This window comes from Dysidea avara, chromosome 3 (assembly GCF_963678975.1).
Source record: "Dysidea avara chromosome 3, odDysAvar1.4, whole genome shotgun sequence".
NCBI classification, from domain to species: Eukaryota; Metazoa; Porifera; class Demospongiae; order Dictyoceratida; family Dysideidae; genus Dysidea; species Dysidea avara.
Window position 1 is genome coordinate 19969872 of NC_089274.1, and position 14791 is coordinate 19984662.

General features: G+C 39.1%; 1 long non-coding RNA gene across 2 annotated transcripts in view; it reads right to left on the reverse strand.

Annotated features, from left to right (window-relative positions):
* The window catches only part of LOC136250034 (uncharacterized), a 15356-nt gene continuing 565 nt past the window's right edge, over nt 1–14791 (reverse strand). Inside the window, exons 2-5 of one of the 2 annotated variants that reach the window (XR_010698417.1) lie at nt 13631–14787; nt 1781–1834; nt 1627–1721; nt 1–264 (exon numbers count right to left, since the gene is read on the reverse strand). This is a non-coding gene — a long non-coding RNA (uncharacterized lncRNA). Of the gene's footprint in view, nt 265–1048; nt 1580–1626; nt 1722–1780; nt 1835–13630; nt 14788–14791 lie in introns of those variants that run through there. The other variant, XR_010698418.1, reaches the window with a different exon arrangement.

Genomic DNA, 14791 nt, shown 5'->3' on the forward strand with positions numbered 1-14791 from the left:
ACATGCTTATAATGCACATTGCAAGCAGTATATATATCCAACATAACATTTTATTTCAGCCATAGACCAAGTTTTTAACTTATATCATGTATACATGCATGTGTATTTCATGTGCATGAGCTGCAATTGTATGTATAGTTATCCTGGACAACAAGTCAGTGTCTAAATAAACTATGACTCAAAGATACTACGCGTTTGCATTAATGGTTGCCAGCTTCATTAAAACTATAGGGACATGTATAGGCATCCTCCTTTTTCGGGTATCTACAAAAAAAATGCAGTAGAGCAGTCAATAACTCTAATAGTACAGTCATTGCTCATCAAAATCACCATTAATTGAAACTGATCTATGCATGCACTCCAAAGCATATATCTATCACAATAATGTTATTATTTAAATTATCTCCTAGCTCTTATTCCGAAATAAAATATGGTTACAATTTTTTGCCGGACTAAAATTTATATTTAATATGCATCTAAATGTTTAATTTGAAGCTAAAATTAGAGTAACTTGATCTTAAAAGTGGATGGGGACCAGGTAAGTTCCAAAATAAAAGTGGAGGGGCCTTAGCCATCTTGTTGCTACACCTATATGTATTTTGTGTTGTACGATAGGAAATTTTGAGAGAATGAAAAAGGTTGACAAATCCACACTTCATCAGCTTTGACAAATTAAATGTTGATGAAACTCAAGAAATCATATAGATATCAACACTTGCTAAAAGCACTTATACATTAAAAGTTGACAAATTTGGCTGATTCTTGTTACTTTTTCTTTTGTCTACTAATTTCCTGTCATACAGTATTGACAAGGTGTGATCACAGTTTACTATAAGAGTATTAATAATAAAAAACTGCAAAAGGGGCGTTCAACTATATAACTATTACTGTCACAATTTGTCCATAAGTTACTGGAATGAGGTGGGAACATAAATTATATATTTATGTTGTTATTGTGAAAAGTGGGTTGTCAGAGGAAAACCACAGAAGAAAGAACACATGTTTTCTTTTGCTGGGGTAAATGCAAATGGACTGCATGTCTCATGACATGTACAAGAACAGCACATTTCATAGACATGTGACAGTAATTTACAAGAGACACTAATTTTGTCATAATATCTTCTCTGATGCTATAAAAATAATATATCTTGAGTTTATCCTATATAGCATGTTCTAGTGTTTCTCATTCTAACACAGTACATGATAGCAGTGTTTAAGTGACATACTGAGCTCAGCTCCATATAGCGACCATTATGTCACTGGTACTGTTAATCATGTTTGGTGCTGCTGTTTTATATAAATACCATTCTAAAGCCATAAACTAGCTAATGTAATTAAACTTTGTGAACCCATCAGCTGTAATAAAACCCATTACATTTAAATGGCTTGTTTATTTATTGCATTATATTTATTTTAAATATGTAGCTCTAACAGCAAGAGTATATTATGGGGAGGCCCATTATATAGTCTTGCTAACAGGAATAACTTAAACCCTAACCCATGCACCAAGCAGAGGATATGTCATTGTTTACTAAGGATCGTATCTAGTAAACAAAGATAATAATTGGCCAGAACAAACCTGTAAGTTATTATACGGAAAATATAGAAAATATTTATATAACTAACTTTGATCTGCAATTAGTGGTGTCTGAACTAGTTGACACATGCTATATATGCATGAGTACAGTTTTGCTCTGACACACTCTTAACCAACCAATGGTCTACAGAAACAATGAAAGTAGACGTGTCAGCACAGTGTGATCACTACCATCATATGTACCTGTGACTCCAGATCTGGACAAGCATCAATCCCTAATAGTGAACATCCTCTAGCCTAACAAGAATGTGACAAACAGTAATGGTGACATGTGTTATAATATATGTATATATCTTGACTAATAATTGGCCAAAATGCTTTTAGCACTGACAAAGGATGAACACTTTACAGCATACACCCTTTCACCAGCGTGGCTATTCTATAGAAACATCCAGTATACCAGTGCCCCAGAGTGCATTGTCTTTCTTATCCACAAGTTGAAACAAACCCACAATGCATGTGTACTCGTCAAATGCAAAATGATTATCAACTGCTATAAGAGGCTCTCAAGCAATCTGTGCATACAATGACATCATTAATTCTAATAAGCTTATACTTTATAAACTGCATGTGTATGTGCACTAAGGTTCTACTAACACCTCTCATTAATCATTACGACAGCGGCCTCAAGTAATGATCCATACAAGTGAGACTATAATAGGAATAATAGTGCATTAATAAGAACACTAGCGCATGTGCAGTAGCATGTGGTGACAGCTGCTTGATGAGTGACCATCAAGTGTTACCCTCCTCTCCCATCCCCTACTAGTTACACTCCACCTCACCTCCATACCAATAACATGGCTGCAATACCTTGTTCGCAGATATTGATATCTGCTGCTAGTGACATATCTGCTGCAAAGTATAATGCAGTCAATATGTAATAGTTATACCATGGCTGCGAGGGATTTTGCTGATATATACACCCAAAGCCCGAGGGCTGCGGGTGTATATGTCAGCAAAATCCCAAGCAGCCATGGTACAAGTGATATATATCACTTGGGGCGTACTCACCTAATAGGTGAAAGAACTACCGAGAACTCATCCCATTTGTTTTATACAGTAGCATCTGAAGATCGATTGTGGTTTTAATAGCATGGGCTAATAGCCATCAAAACGTTGTCTATACATTAAAACGTCATTAATACGTTACTATGCTTCAACATGCAATGTTAGAAAACTTGCGATTGTGGGATGGAGTTTATATTGTTATCATTTTTGTACTAAGTTAAGCCAACTAACTTCGCTATTGGGACAGTAAGTAAGTTATTATATTAAGTTAAGTACTTAGAACTGTAAGTTACTAACCTATTTCAACGTAGCAATAGTAGCTTTGCTGTTCCATGGTCTGTTCAAAGGCTGATGCGCGGTGGGTAGAAATACGCATCCACAATCACCCAAACAATTATTTTGTGCCTTCATTATCCTTAACCAACTACTCTATCTTAGCCTATGTACTAAGCTTAGCAACCTCTACAAAACCGAGTCCCACAATACAAAGCTCTATGTCGCTCAATATAACGAGTCAAAGCGCATCGATTCTTTGAACTGGCTGGGTATCAAAGTCATTGGCAAACTGCTTTCCCATGATATTGCCCGGGCAATATGCGAGTTAAACACCGAGCGGCGCCTTTGAACGCCCACGCTAAAGTGGTATATATCCATATAATAATGTTTACCTGCTGTTGACATATATACTGGTGTACTGTACATATGGTTGATATGTACACTTACACAATCAATTTATACAGGCTTTACCTTAATTCACTGTTTATAGTGCCAGCATACAGATAGGGCAAGCATACTGCTGTTATAACTATCCACACAAAAACAGTCAAGCTGTGAAAAATGGTGCGGCCTTAAAAAGCCTGGGTGAAAAAAGTTGTGAAATCAAAGGTGGCAGCCAAGAAATGGCTGCAATGATGTTAATGCTAATAAATTTTAACAATGCACACAGCCATTATTAAAATTTTTAGCATTAACATCATTGCAGCCATTTCTTGGCCGCCACCTTTGATTTCACAACTTTTTTCACCCAGGCTTTTTAAGGCCGCACCATTTTTTCACAGCTTGGCTGTTTTTGTGTGGATTTCACTCCTTTTTGTACTTTACAAGGCCCCAAAACCAGCCTATGGCTGACTTTGAGGTTTGTCTTTACTCACATTTCTTCTTTTCTATGTAGATACAATGATGATTATTGAAGACAGACTTATAAATGTATTTCATTGCAGGGGCGTAGCTAGCCAGAGGGTGATGGAGGGGCTGGCATGCCCCCACGAAACACTCAAAATCATTCATGATTGCAAAAAAAGGCTAATGACCCAATGGTGGGCTAGCCAACATACGGTGTTGTATTATTACAGCTTAAATAACTAGCTACATAACTATTCCAGTACTGACTGCTTCCAATCGAGGTAGCTATATTCGTCGAGCATCATCGCACGTGCCACAACTGTACTCCAACAAATTCATCCACAGTCCGGTAGAGCTAATACTTTAGTGCAAATACAAGTTACTTTACGTTAGCCACAGCCTGTGCTGCAGTCCTAGCACACTGCTGACAGGATGACGTATTCACTCACTTCACTCGGCGAAATTCAAATGCCATGTATCGCACAAAATCCCACCTGTCTTGCTAGCAGAACTTGTAAGCTTGACTGATCCACCTGACTGGCTGACAAAGTAAAAACAGACTGCACTGCCGTACGTACAAAGGTCCAGTGTGATCGACTCGATAAAATTTTCATTGCTTCGTTCTGCTACAATGTGCCGCATCCGGGAACACGATCCATCCTTCATCGTTCCAACAATGCTTCCCCGGAAATGGGCCATGTTACTGGCCCTAGGGACTTCTAGTTGTCCCCCTTTCAGTTGTCCAGCACACTTGCTCCTAGGTGCTGGGGGTTGTAGGCAAGGGCAGTACATCCAGCCCGGGAAAAAAACTCGATAAAATAAACTTGGTACATCTATTTAGCTAACACTTTATCACCTCGTAGGCAGTAGGTTCGTAGCGTCATCTGGTCTTCTCATGCTTGGGTCTCCTTTGTCACTTGTGAGTTGTGACTCCTGCCGCGGAGAAGCGGGTCACTCTTTTTAGATTCAAAAATGTTCTATCACGCGAGTAATCTAGGCTAAATATAGAAGTATGTCTCTAATATTTTCGTTCGATGGATTCACGAGCGAGTTGAATGTTGTGTGTGCGCATTCACTAGCAACCCCTAGTGATACCGCGTAGTAGTGTACATAATTTACAGTCATTTGCGTGTCAGTTTAATACTGGTAAACTTGTGACGAGATTTTTAAAAAAATCATTTAGTGATGGGGGGGCAAATGCCCCCCCTTAGCTACGCCTCTGTTTCATTGCATGATTTAATTCAATATTTGATAATATTATTGTAATACTCTAATAGAGTGCACATTTTTTTGAGGACTTCTAATAGAACATACATAGAATGTTCTAGAACAGTCTAGAACTTCTATTGGTAGATCTATGAAATTACAAACGTTTGACTATAAGCAGATTTCAACTAGAAATTTCATTTATAAAGCAAAAATTAAGTGAGGTGATCAGTCAAGGTAGCAGTGGTTCAGTGGTTAAGGATGCAGGTGTTAGGTATGGAGGTCCCTGGTTCGAACTCTGGTAAGTTGTTTTTTTGACATTTTTTGCACACCTTTTTTACCCCGTGGTGACTGCTCTATTAGAGTATCTCGATCCCGCGATTTTACACTTGCTTAGTTTTTGCTTTATAACTTTGTCGCTGTAACTCTATTGCTATTCAAACTATCAAAAGGCACTGCTACGATGATCAGCCTATCTACACACCAATTTTCAAGTTATTTCTATGCTTGGTTTACCCTGTAGCCGTGACAGAAGTTTGATCTGTTTTTACGTGAATAAACGTCCATAACTCCTTGAATACTACTCAGACTTACAACAAACTTGGTACGTGAATCCACTGTTATACGTTCTTAATTTGTGCCAAAGATCGAGGCAATCAAGTTACACGTTTGCATTTATAGCAATTTTTGCAAAGTGTGCGAAAAGAAATCGAAGCCCCCGTAGCCCCCCGTACGGCATAAGAAGAAAAAAACGAAGAAATTAAAACGAAATTTTGGACGCTCATATCTCGCAAATGGCTGTTGCGAATTTAATCTAATTTGCTGTGTGGCGTACCCTACCTGGGGGACAGCTATAATGCAAAAATAGAGCGCTTTGGAGAAGAGGCCATGGAGCTATGCATGCGTGAAAAAGCTGTTTTCTTTCTTCCTGTAAATATACTCATGGTGTAGTCGCCGGCTTTCTTGGCCGCACGACACACTACCGTGTGTCTTGATGTGCTGTTATCTAATCCTGCATATCATATTGTTGTATGTTGTTACATGTTGCTGCTGCATTTGATGTACTCATTAGCTCACTGCAGGTGAATGCTGCTCTTCTAAGTGGGAATGTTGACAAGCAACTCTACTATGGATCACTGTCAGCTCCTCAAAAGCATGGGAGTGCCTGGCATATGACTCTGTCATGGGTCAATGTCAGTTCCCTCAACAGGAGTGTTGACATGCAACTTTGCCACAGGCTGGTTGGTGTCAGCTCCCTGGTAGGAGGGTATAACACACTGCTTTCCAGCAGGTGTTGCCCGAGTGTTGAAGTACCGTTCCTTTTAATGGGAACACTTTAGCTTCTGATCTTCAGAGAGCTTAAGCACAACATTTACAGTGCTGCCACACAGTGGAGTGTTGGCTTACTATTTGCTCAACCGGGCCAGCTCCACACAATTCAAAGGATATGTATATCAATGTTGGTCATGCTGCTCTGAAGTAGAGCATTAAAAGAGCTCTATAGCTGCATATGCAGCATCTCCATTCCTGATAGAGGGAATGTGATAGTACCGGGTCACTAGGATGGTCGCCACCAATATTAAGACCTAACCATGGCTTAAGAAAGGTATTTGGAGTGTAGAATACTTCAAATTCCTAAGTATCAGCACACCTGGAAAATAAATACAAGACCTTGTAGGCAATTGACCCCAAAAATATTAGGACAGATAAAACTATATTTTTAACCCAACATGGCAACCGGGACTAGGTACATTTACCAAACCACCACTACTAACACCAGTTGGTGGGAGGCGAAGAGCTACCAGTGCTGTATCCCCCTGGACATGCTGAAGGTCAGTCAAGTAATACCTTATCTAGTTTCCTGAACATTGCAAAAAGAGCATTCCTGTGGCACACATCTCTTATGTGGCGTTCACACCGGAGCATTCCTGTGGCACGCATCTCTTATGTGGTGTTCACACCTTTGCACTGGAAAATATATTTGCATTAGGAGCAGGCTAAAGAGTTAAGAGATGGAACTATGTGAAATTTAAAGCACACAACAGGCATGGGTGCCATTCTGGGGGTGGGGGGGTTGGGGGTGTGCCACCAGGAAAAATTTCAGGTCTTAAACATTCTGAGATATGATTTTAGACTATTTTTACTCTATTGGTACAGATAGACTAAGTAATACAAAATGTGACTGTTCTACTGATAGTCGACTACTCTATTAGAGTATTTTGATCTGAACCTTCGCAAATTGCCTGAAAATACACTTGACCAGTTTTCTAGAAACCTCAGAAACCTTCCCCTGAGAAACATATTATTAAGAGTTGGTCACCCTACTGAGTCACTAATATAAACACAATGAACAGCTATATAGGTCAATAGGTGATGAAAACAGGGGGCCATGGCCCCCACTTTTTTGAACAATGTTTGTAGCTAACAAGATTGAAATACTCTAATAGAACAGTCAACCACCACTCTAACAGAACAATTTCTCTTTTTAAAAACTGTTAAGTAGCTACTTAATTTATTGGCAACAACAAAGTGACAAGAGTCTAAAAATACTACCTCATGCAGAGCTTTTAAAATCTGGGGGGACATGCCACCAGACCCCTATGACATCCACACCTGTTGTATGCTTAAAACTTTGTTGTCATTGCTGGAGTTGCTACTCCCCCTCACTCATTCTTTGGCCAGCTCCACCACCCCTGGTGTGACAGCAGTTTTTACCAGCAAATGGGGATAGCAAATACATCAGTATTAGTGTAGTGACATATGTTTTGACGAAAAAGCTATTGGTGTGATATGATTAACATGACAATAAAGCTTATAAATATGCTGGGTAGTTCCTTTTGTGTTAATCTATACCTATAATAAAAGTATGGCTTGTTAGTGTAAGTAGCCATCGATAGTACACTAGTGGCGCATAATACAAGGGCAAGATTAGGTATACAATATTAACTCTTGCATAGCAAAAAAATCTATATTCCACTGTACTCCAGTCACAACTTTTGCCTACAGTAGTTATTTCACAGTTTTAAGCAAGCATTGGATTAAAGTCCAATCTCAGAGCTTCTAGTATGTCAAAATTTCATGGGGGTTTGCCTCAAGTTCAGACTATTTTATTTCTTATCTATACGCCATTCAATAATTATTTCTGAAATCTTAAAAATTCCAGACCTGACACTGTAATGCCAGTAGAAAAGTTGAAGTCTCCCAATGAAGGAAGACTGTCATTAAGATGCTGCCCAACATCACATTTATGATATTTATCTGTGTCTGTTTCACATCTGCAGTTACTGTACATAACAGGTACTCCGGAGTCACATGCATGCGTGGCACATACATAGAAGTGGTCTTTGGTTGTTGTGATGCTTGCTTACCCACTACTCAAGCACTAAAAGTCGGTGCTCCTGGCTGCATGACTAGTCACAGGACTAGTACCCCACAAGAGGTTGTATCATGAGTAATGGTATGAGCACTCAAAATCCCATCCAAGCCTCACCCAACATGAACGGTTGGCATTTTCTAAACCAGGTATCCATTAACACAGCTATAGTTAGGCTGCTTCCCTAGCCTACACCAGGTCCCCATTAAACAGCTGGGTAAGCAGGAACAATGAGGGTATAATCATAACATTTCTTGCTCACAGAAAAAACAACAGCAACTGGGCATTACTGAGCACTGCACCTGGATTACCAGGCTGGTGTTCTAACCACCTGGCTGTGCTGACTTACACTTGCACATGTACACAGACACCAAGTAGTTTTAAATCTCTCCTGTCATCTCAGCGTCAGCTACATGCCACCTCCAATGTATATGCATGTCACATACATGCACACCAGCTATACATTTAAAGCATCATGCTCATCAACGGCCTATAGTCACACTTGTTTTATTTGTAGGATATTGTACCATTGCAATGCTAGAAATTTCAAAAGACATTTGAGTGTAATATGCTCTACAGTTTGTTCACCTTCACACAGCACATTTGAGTTTGTAAAGTGTTTCATCTCCGAAGCATTTCATTACAAAATTTTAATTGTGACCGAATTTGTGAAAAGGGGGTCTTCTACACACATCCAATTCTATGAACTTGGGAGACCATAACTTAGTGTTCAAGAAAGATACAAACCTGACATTTTCTCCATCCCTTAACCTACGTTGGTTCTCACTATTGACCAAATTTCACAGCAATAACTTTTCCCAATCTGAAGTTATGATAGTCTCGCGTAGCCAGACCCTGTTTCTACGCACGACGCTTATTGATTGGAAATTATAAGCGCCTGCTCCGAAAGGGTCTGGGGACTCTACAATAGAAAAGTTCTGCAGGCAAACCACCCCTAGGTAGGTGAGCGTTGATTGGTCCTAAACCACTTTCAGAAGAGGTGTGAATGACCACAGTTGGCTTCATCCTTAGCTATAGGCAAGGCTTCAGCCTGTTCAAACTCTAAAACCAAGGTAAGAGAGCTATAAAATTTGCTTGTAATGAGCGTAATCATGCCTGAGGTGTGAGCTGATCAGTCTCTCCTCCAGACAGCTCGCAGAGCAAATGGCAGATGTAGCAGGTATATATAAATCAAGGTGAAAGTAGTAGTACTGTATTGACTATGCCACGAGCCCGGCTATCTGGATGCGAGACTCAGTATATTCGCGTGACATATCTCAGACATGACTACACTCATTTCAAGCAAATTTAGTAACTTTTACCTTGGTTGTAATTAAAGTTTGAACAAGCTGAAGCCTTGCCTATAGCTGAGGATGAAACCAACTGTGGTCATCCACACCTCTTCTGAAAGTGGTTTAGGACAAATCAACACTCAACTACCCAGGGGTGGTTTGCCTGCAGAACTTTTCTATTGTAGAGTCCCCAGACCCTTTCGGAGCAGGCGCTTATAATTTCCAATCGATAAGCGCCGTGCGGAGAAATAGGGTCTGGCTATGCGAGACTAAAGTTATAATATGTCAAAGTTGGTAAATTGGATGCATGTGGAAGACCCCTTTTCAGAAATCCGGTCACAACATAGCTTAATTCAAAAGGTGTTTATATTTCTTAAGCCATGTCAACTGGCTCCATGCATGGGCCTGACCGACCCACATTTTTAATAGATTGAAAAATTATTTTCATAAGTGGAAAATGAAGCTAAAATACCACTTTAGAAACTCTGAGTACAAGCCTTGATCAATGCATTCAGATTTAACTACTGCTGCTTACCTGCAAATATCTTGTCAAAACCTAGCTCAAAAACACTATGGCTGCGAATGAGTTGCTGTTTCTTCAATACCACGCCCCCATCTGTATCTTGTACTGATTTTTTTTATTATTTATATTCAGACCTATCAACCCTATACTCTTGAGATTTTTGCCCATGAAACAACTAATCAAGTTGAAGTGGCCTCACTTCAAGAACATTTTTGGATACTGCTTGCCCATCAATCTCAAAGGGGTCCAGTGTTTTGAGCTGCAAATTGATCAGTGCTTGTTATTGTTGCTGCTATCTACACCTTGTTGCCACAACAATATGAGGTCCCCTCTGTGTTGACATGTTTATTATCACAATCACTTGTACCATCCACACAACAGCCTTGAGAACCTCCATCACACTTTACTACAACAACAACAACCACATAGTGTGATTTTACTGTTTATACATGTTGTCATGGATATCATTCCTCACTACAGTGTACATTCTTAGTGGGATAGCTGACTGTTATAATAGCTGTCTTAATTGGTGTACCACAGTAATCCATTAATGGATTATTTGATGTTCAACAGTTAACAGTGAACATGAAACAACTTGAGATCCATGTTTAACACTCACCTTGATGTTTATCTGACATGAATCAGGCGCTGTAATGTAGGGCTAGGTAGATTCCAAGGTTGATGTTTTATGTGACATTTCCTTTAAGTTACACCAGACTAAATTCTTGATATAACTATAGACAACTTTTTAGTCTCCATACATGTGCTACATTATGTGGCCTTAATAAACAGGCCATACACGTGAAAATAGAGTTACAGAAAATGAAGATGATAAACAGCTCAGTATTGGCACATCATGTAACAGTGTTATAGCTAGTCCTTCTTATGCTTTCAACTCATATGTTATAGCCTAGTAGCAAGAGTTAATAATATTACTTGCTAGTAGGCAGAAACATATGTACACTGCCATGAAGAGAAGGCCAGGGGGGTTCCATATCACACTTTAACCATGAACATTTCATATTGTAGTGATAAACACGACAGTGGTAATGCAAGTAAACAATAAAACGCGCGTGACGTCATTCCATCCTAGAACAGCTTCCGGTAATCGTTGAATAAAAGCGAGCTGGGTGACCATCGGTCATATAACCCTTTAAACTTTATTACAGTCACTTGAACCTAGAGATACAACGATGGAAACTGTGTTTAAATGCGAGAATTACTCCAGCGGACTGCTAAGTGAAACGCTTAAAGCTTTAACCTCCCTGAACGTGAAAAGCGCCAATGCTAAACGAAGGGTCACTTTCCCAGTCAACGTCATGTTGCAACAGGCCATCACTGATGGAGACAAAGAAGAGATCAAGAAAATAATCACCAAACACGGCAAGAGTGTCTTGGATCTTAAAGACCCGACTGGAATGCCGCTGTTGCACCGTGCCATCTTTGAAGATCAATTTGAGTGTTTTGAGCTGATGATAAATGAGGGTGCAGATTTGCTTGCAGCAGACGAGGAAGGATGGAATGCGTTGCACGTGGCCGTCTCGTTTGAAGACATCGACGCAGTCGAGCTGCTACTCCAACACAAGCTAGAACTGATCAATACTCGCACCATGGACAATTTTAGACCGATCAATGTTTGCGAGTCAAACTGTGAACTTTGTGCTTACCTTCTCCAAGCAGAGGTGACATATCTGAAAACCAGATCAGTCCCACACTGGGATAGTGCCAACTGCAAACGAGAAGAATTAGAACTATTGAACATTGTAATGAGAGTGAATGAAGAAGACGAGAGGAGCACTAGACAAGTACAACAAAGTGCCCTACACCTGTCAGCAGCTAAGAACTACCTTGGATTAACTTACTACATGTTGGAGAACCAGTTAGTAACAGTAGACTGTGAGGATTATGAACATTGGACGGCACTTCACTTAGCTGCTTTACATTCCAGCATGGACGTGTTGGTACTACTCATCCAATATGGTGCTAATGTGGAGAAGTTGACCAGTTGTTACAAGAGTCCAGTTGATCTGGCTGATGATGAACTGACATTAGAGTTCTTGAGACGAGGCTCTGAATATATCGAACAAACTGTGTAATATTATTACAATTTAATTTCATCCTGTACATACAATGTCTAATTTTAAATCATTTTCGCTGTCGCTTTTTCAACTTATTTATTTGTATTTATTAATGTTTTGTGTTGTCAAGTTTATTGTGTTTTGCTGTATAATTGAAAATGTTCATCAAACAAATAACACTTATCACCATATCAACGCTAGACCTCCAACTGATTCACTAGTGGTTGCTAATATAAACACAATGTTATCATAATGGTTAGATCTCATGTGGAGTGGCTCCATACATGATAACCAGATCAGCATAAGGTAATATTGGAAAGTTGATATATGTGGAGTCTTTGTCCTGTGCTCTGAACTGCTTGCAACATCCATGAGCAGGCTATAATGATTTATATCATACTCAGTAGCTTATTGGAGTGCTTGCAACATGAGACTGTTTAAATCTGTATCCTGTAATGACATCTTAAACACTATGGAGTAAAGGGTAACATGACTCGTGTAACTATAACATGCAGTGTTTGCACAAGTGGTGTCAAATGATATATCAACATCACGTACAGCAAGGGATTTGCCAGACTGCATACACACCAGTGTCTCCATCACCTCCCCATAAGTCACTCGGTAAACAATCAATCCATTAGTAAACAACTAATCATAAACATTTATAATCTAATGCGAATATCCTTGTACATCGAATAAAATCACATCTTTCTATTATTGCTCATAACTATATAGAAAAACTAATTTTGGTAAGGCCGCATAACTTTTCCATCCGCACCTGCATCGCTAAGGATTTTTTTCTACATAGCAGTGGTGTCTGAGTGCAGCCATCCAGCACTAGCTAGAGTAGTCTAAGAAGACTGCATTCTGGATCATTTTAGCTAGCAAACTCAACTATCTAGTTAGAATAAATATCTACCCTCCTGTTTTGAGTATGAGAGGATGAGAAACTAATAATTAAGTTTATGTGGCCTCATATAATGTCATGAATTAAAGAGAGTGCATGTGGCACATGCAACACATCGCATTACTCAGTACTAAATATTCTATTGAAAGTTTTTTTTTTATAATGTGCTACAGTGCAATCTCTATCTAACAGAAACTGAGGGACTGATTATGATGAAATTTTACTATTATAAGGAGGTTGTCCTTTTTGAGAGGTAAAATTGTATTGGTAAAAGTCTTCAGGGACCTTAGAAACTGTCCTTTATAGAGAGGTTTGATGTTCAGTGTTCTTTATAAAAGGTCCTGTAAGAGACGTTCTACTACAAATAGCCACACCAGTCAATATATACTTAGTGCTGGTAACCAACATTTATGTCATCACTCAAGGAGGGCACATTTACTTGGACACATAAAGAACTACATTATTTGCTGGGTGATGACAGAACAACTTTAAAGGGATACTACCAGACCACACGCACTCACCAGTAACTCCACCATACACTCCCACAACAACTGACCATTGTCAATTAGCCAGTTGGTAAATCCATCACAACAGCCATATCTACTAATACATTTTTGTTACGTATCATCTTGTAGGATCTGCATGTATCAGTTCATTGCACAAGCGATATGCACATTTGATATGACCTATCATGAACAACTGGAGACACATACCATGCAGGAGGTTGTATATGCACACCCATTACCACATCATCCAGTAGTGTTGTAACTAAAGCACAGACTACCAATTCTGAATGTTCTCTTATTTCATCCCAAAATACATAACTACTACTATACACAATATTACATACAAATATTATTAGTGCACACTGTTCAGCTAATGCAAGTACAATTTGCAAAGCACTGTACTTCTTCAGAAGAGTCCAAGAACACAGTATACCATTGCGTCTGAGTTTACATCATGTAGTAGCTGTAATGGGTTACATGACACTATGTCACTTTGGACGTCTAAAACATAGGATGTTCTATTAGCATCTCAAAAGAACGAATAATATGTTGTCTGTGGAGTATTTGTGGCTGAAACTGCTTAACCGTGGCTGGTGGGACAAATTTCGCATTTGAACAAAAAATGTCTTGGTGACTAAAGCACACTTTGTTACTGAGGTTTCTTCAAAATATAGCGCTTTGTTTATAACACTGAAAAACATCCATCCTTTACTGTTCGGGTTCTAACAACCATTACTAAGGTCAAGTTACTATAATTGGTCTAAAAGCGCATCTATTATTTTCACCAGTTTTCTGATATTTCTCTTATATTTTATCATGGCTATTAGGCTCAGACATAAATGGCATCCCATAAATATACGTGTTTTGGATTCTTCTGAATACCTTTACAGTAACCAGATTACAAACTGAACCTGGCCAGCGCATTAGCTAGCACAGCAGTGCATACATGCATACATGTACACAACTGCATGTTTGATTCATTTACGTGAACAACCACAATATCAATTATGATGGATCACATGATCCCCACAACTTGACACTGCATGAACAAAAATTCATTATAATGCAATGATGATTGCTTACCAATTGGCAACATCAGACAGAGTGTAAGGCAGTCATGAACTCCTGCTATGATAGGTCCATTTGCAGGGCATGAAATTATGTTTAGTGATCTGT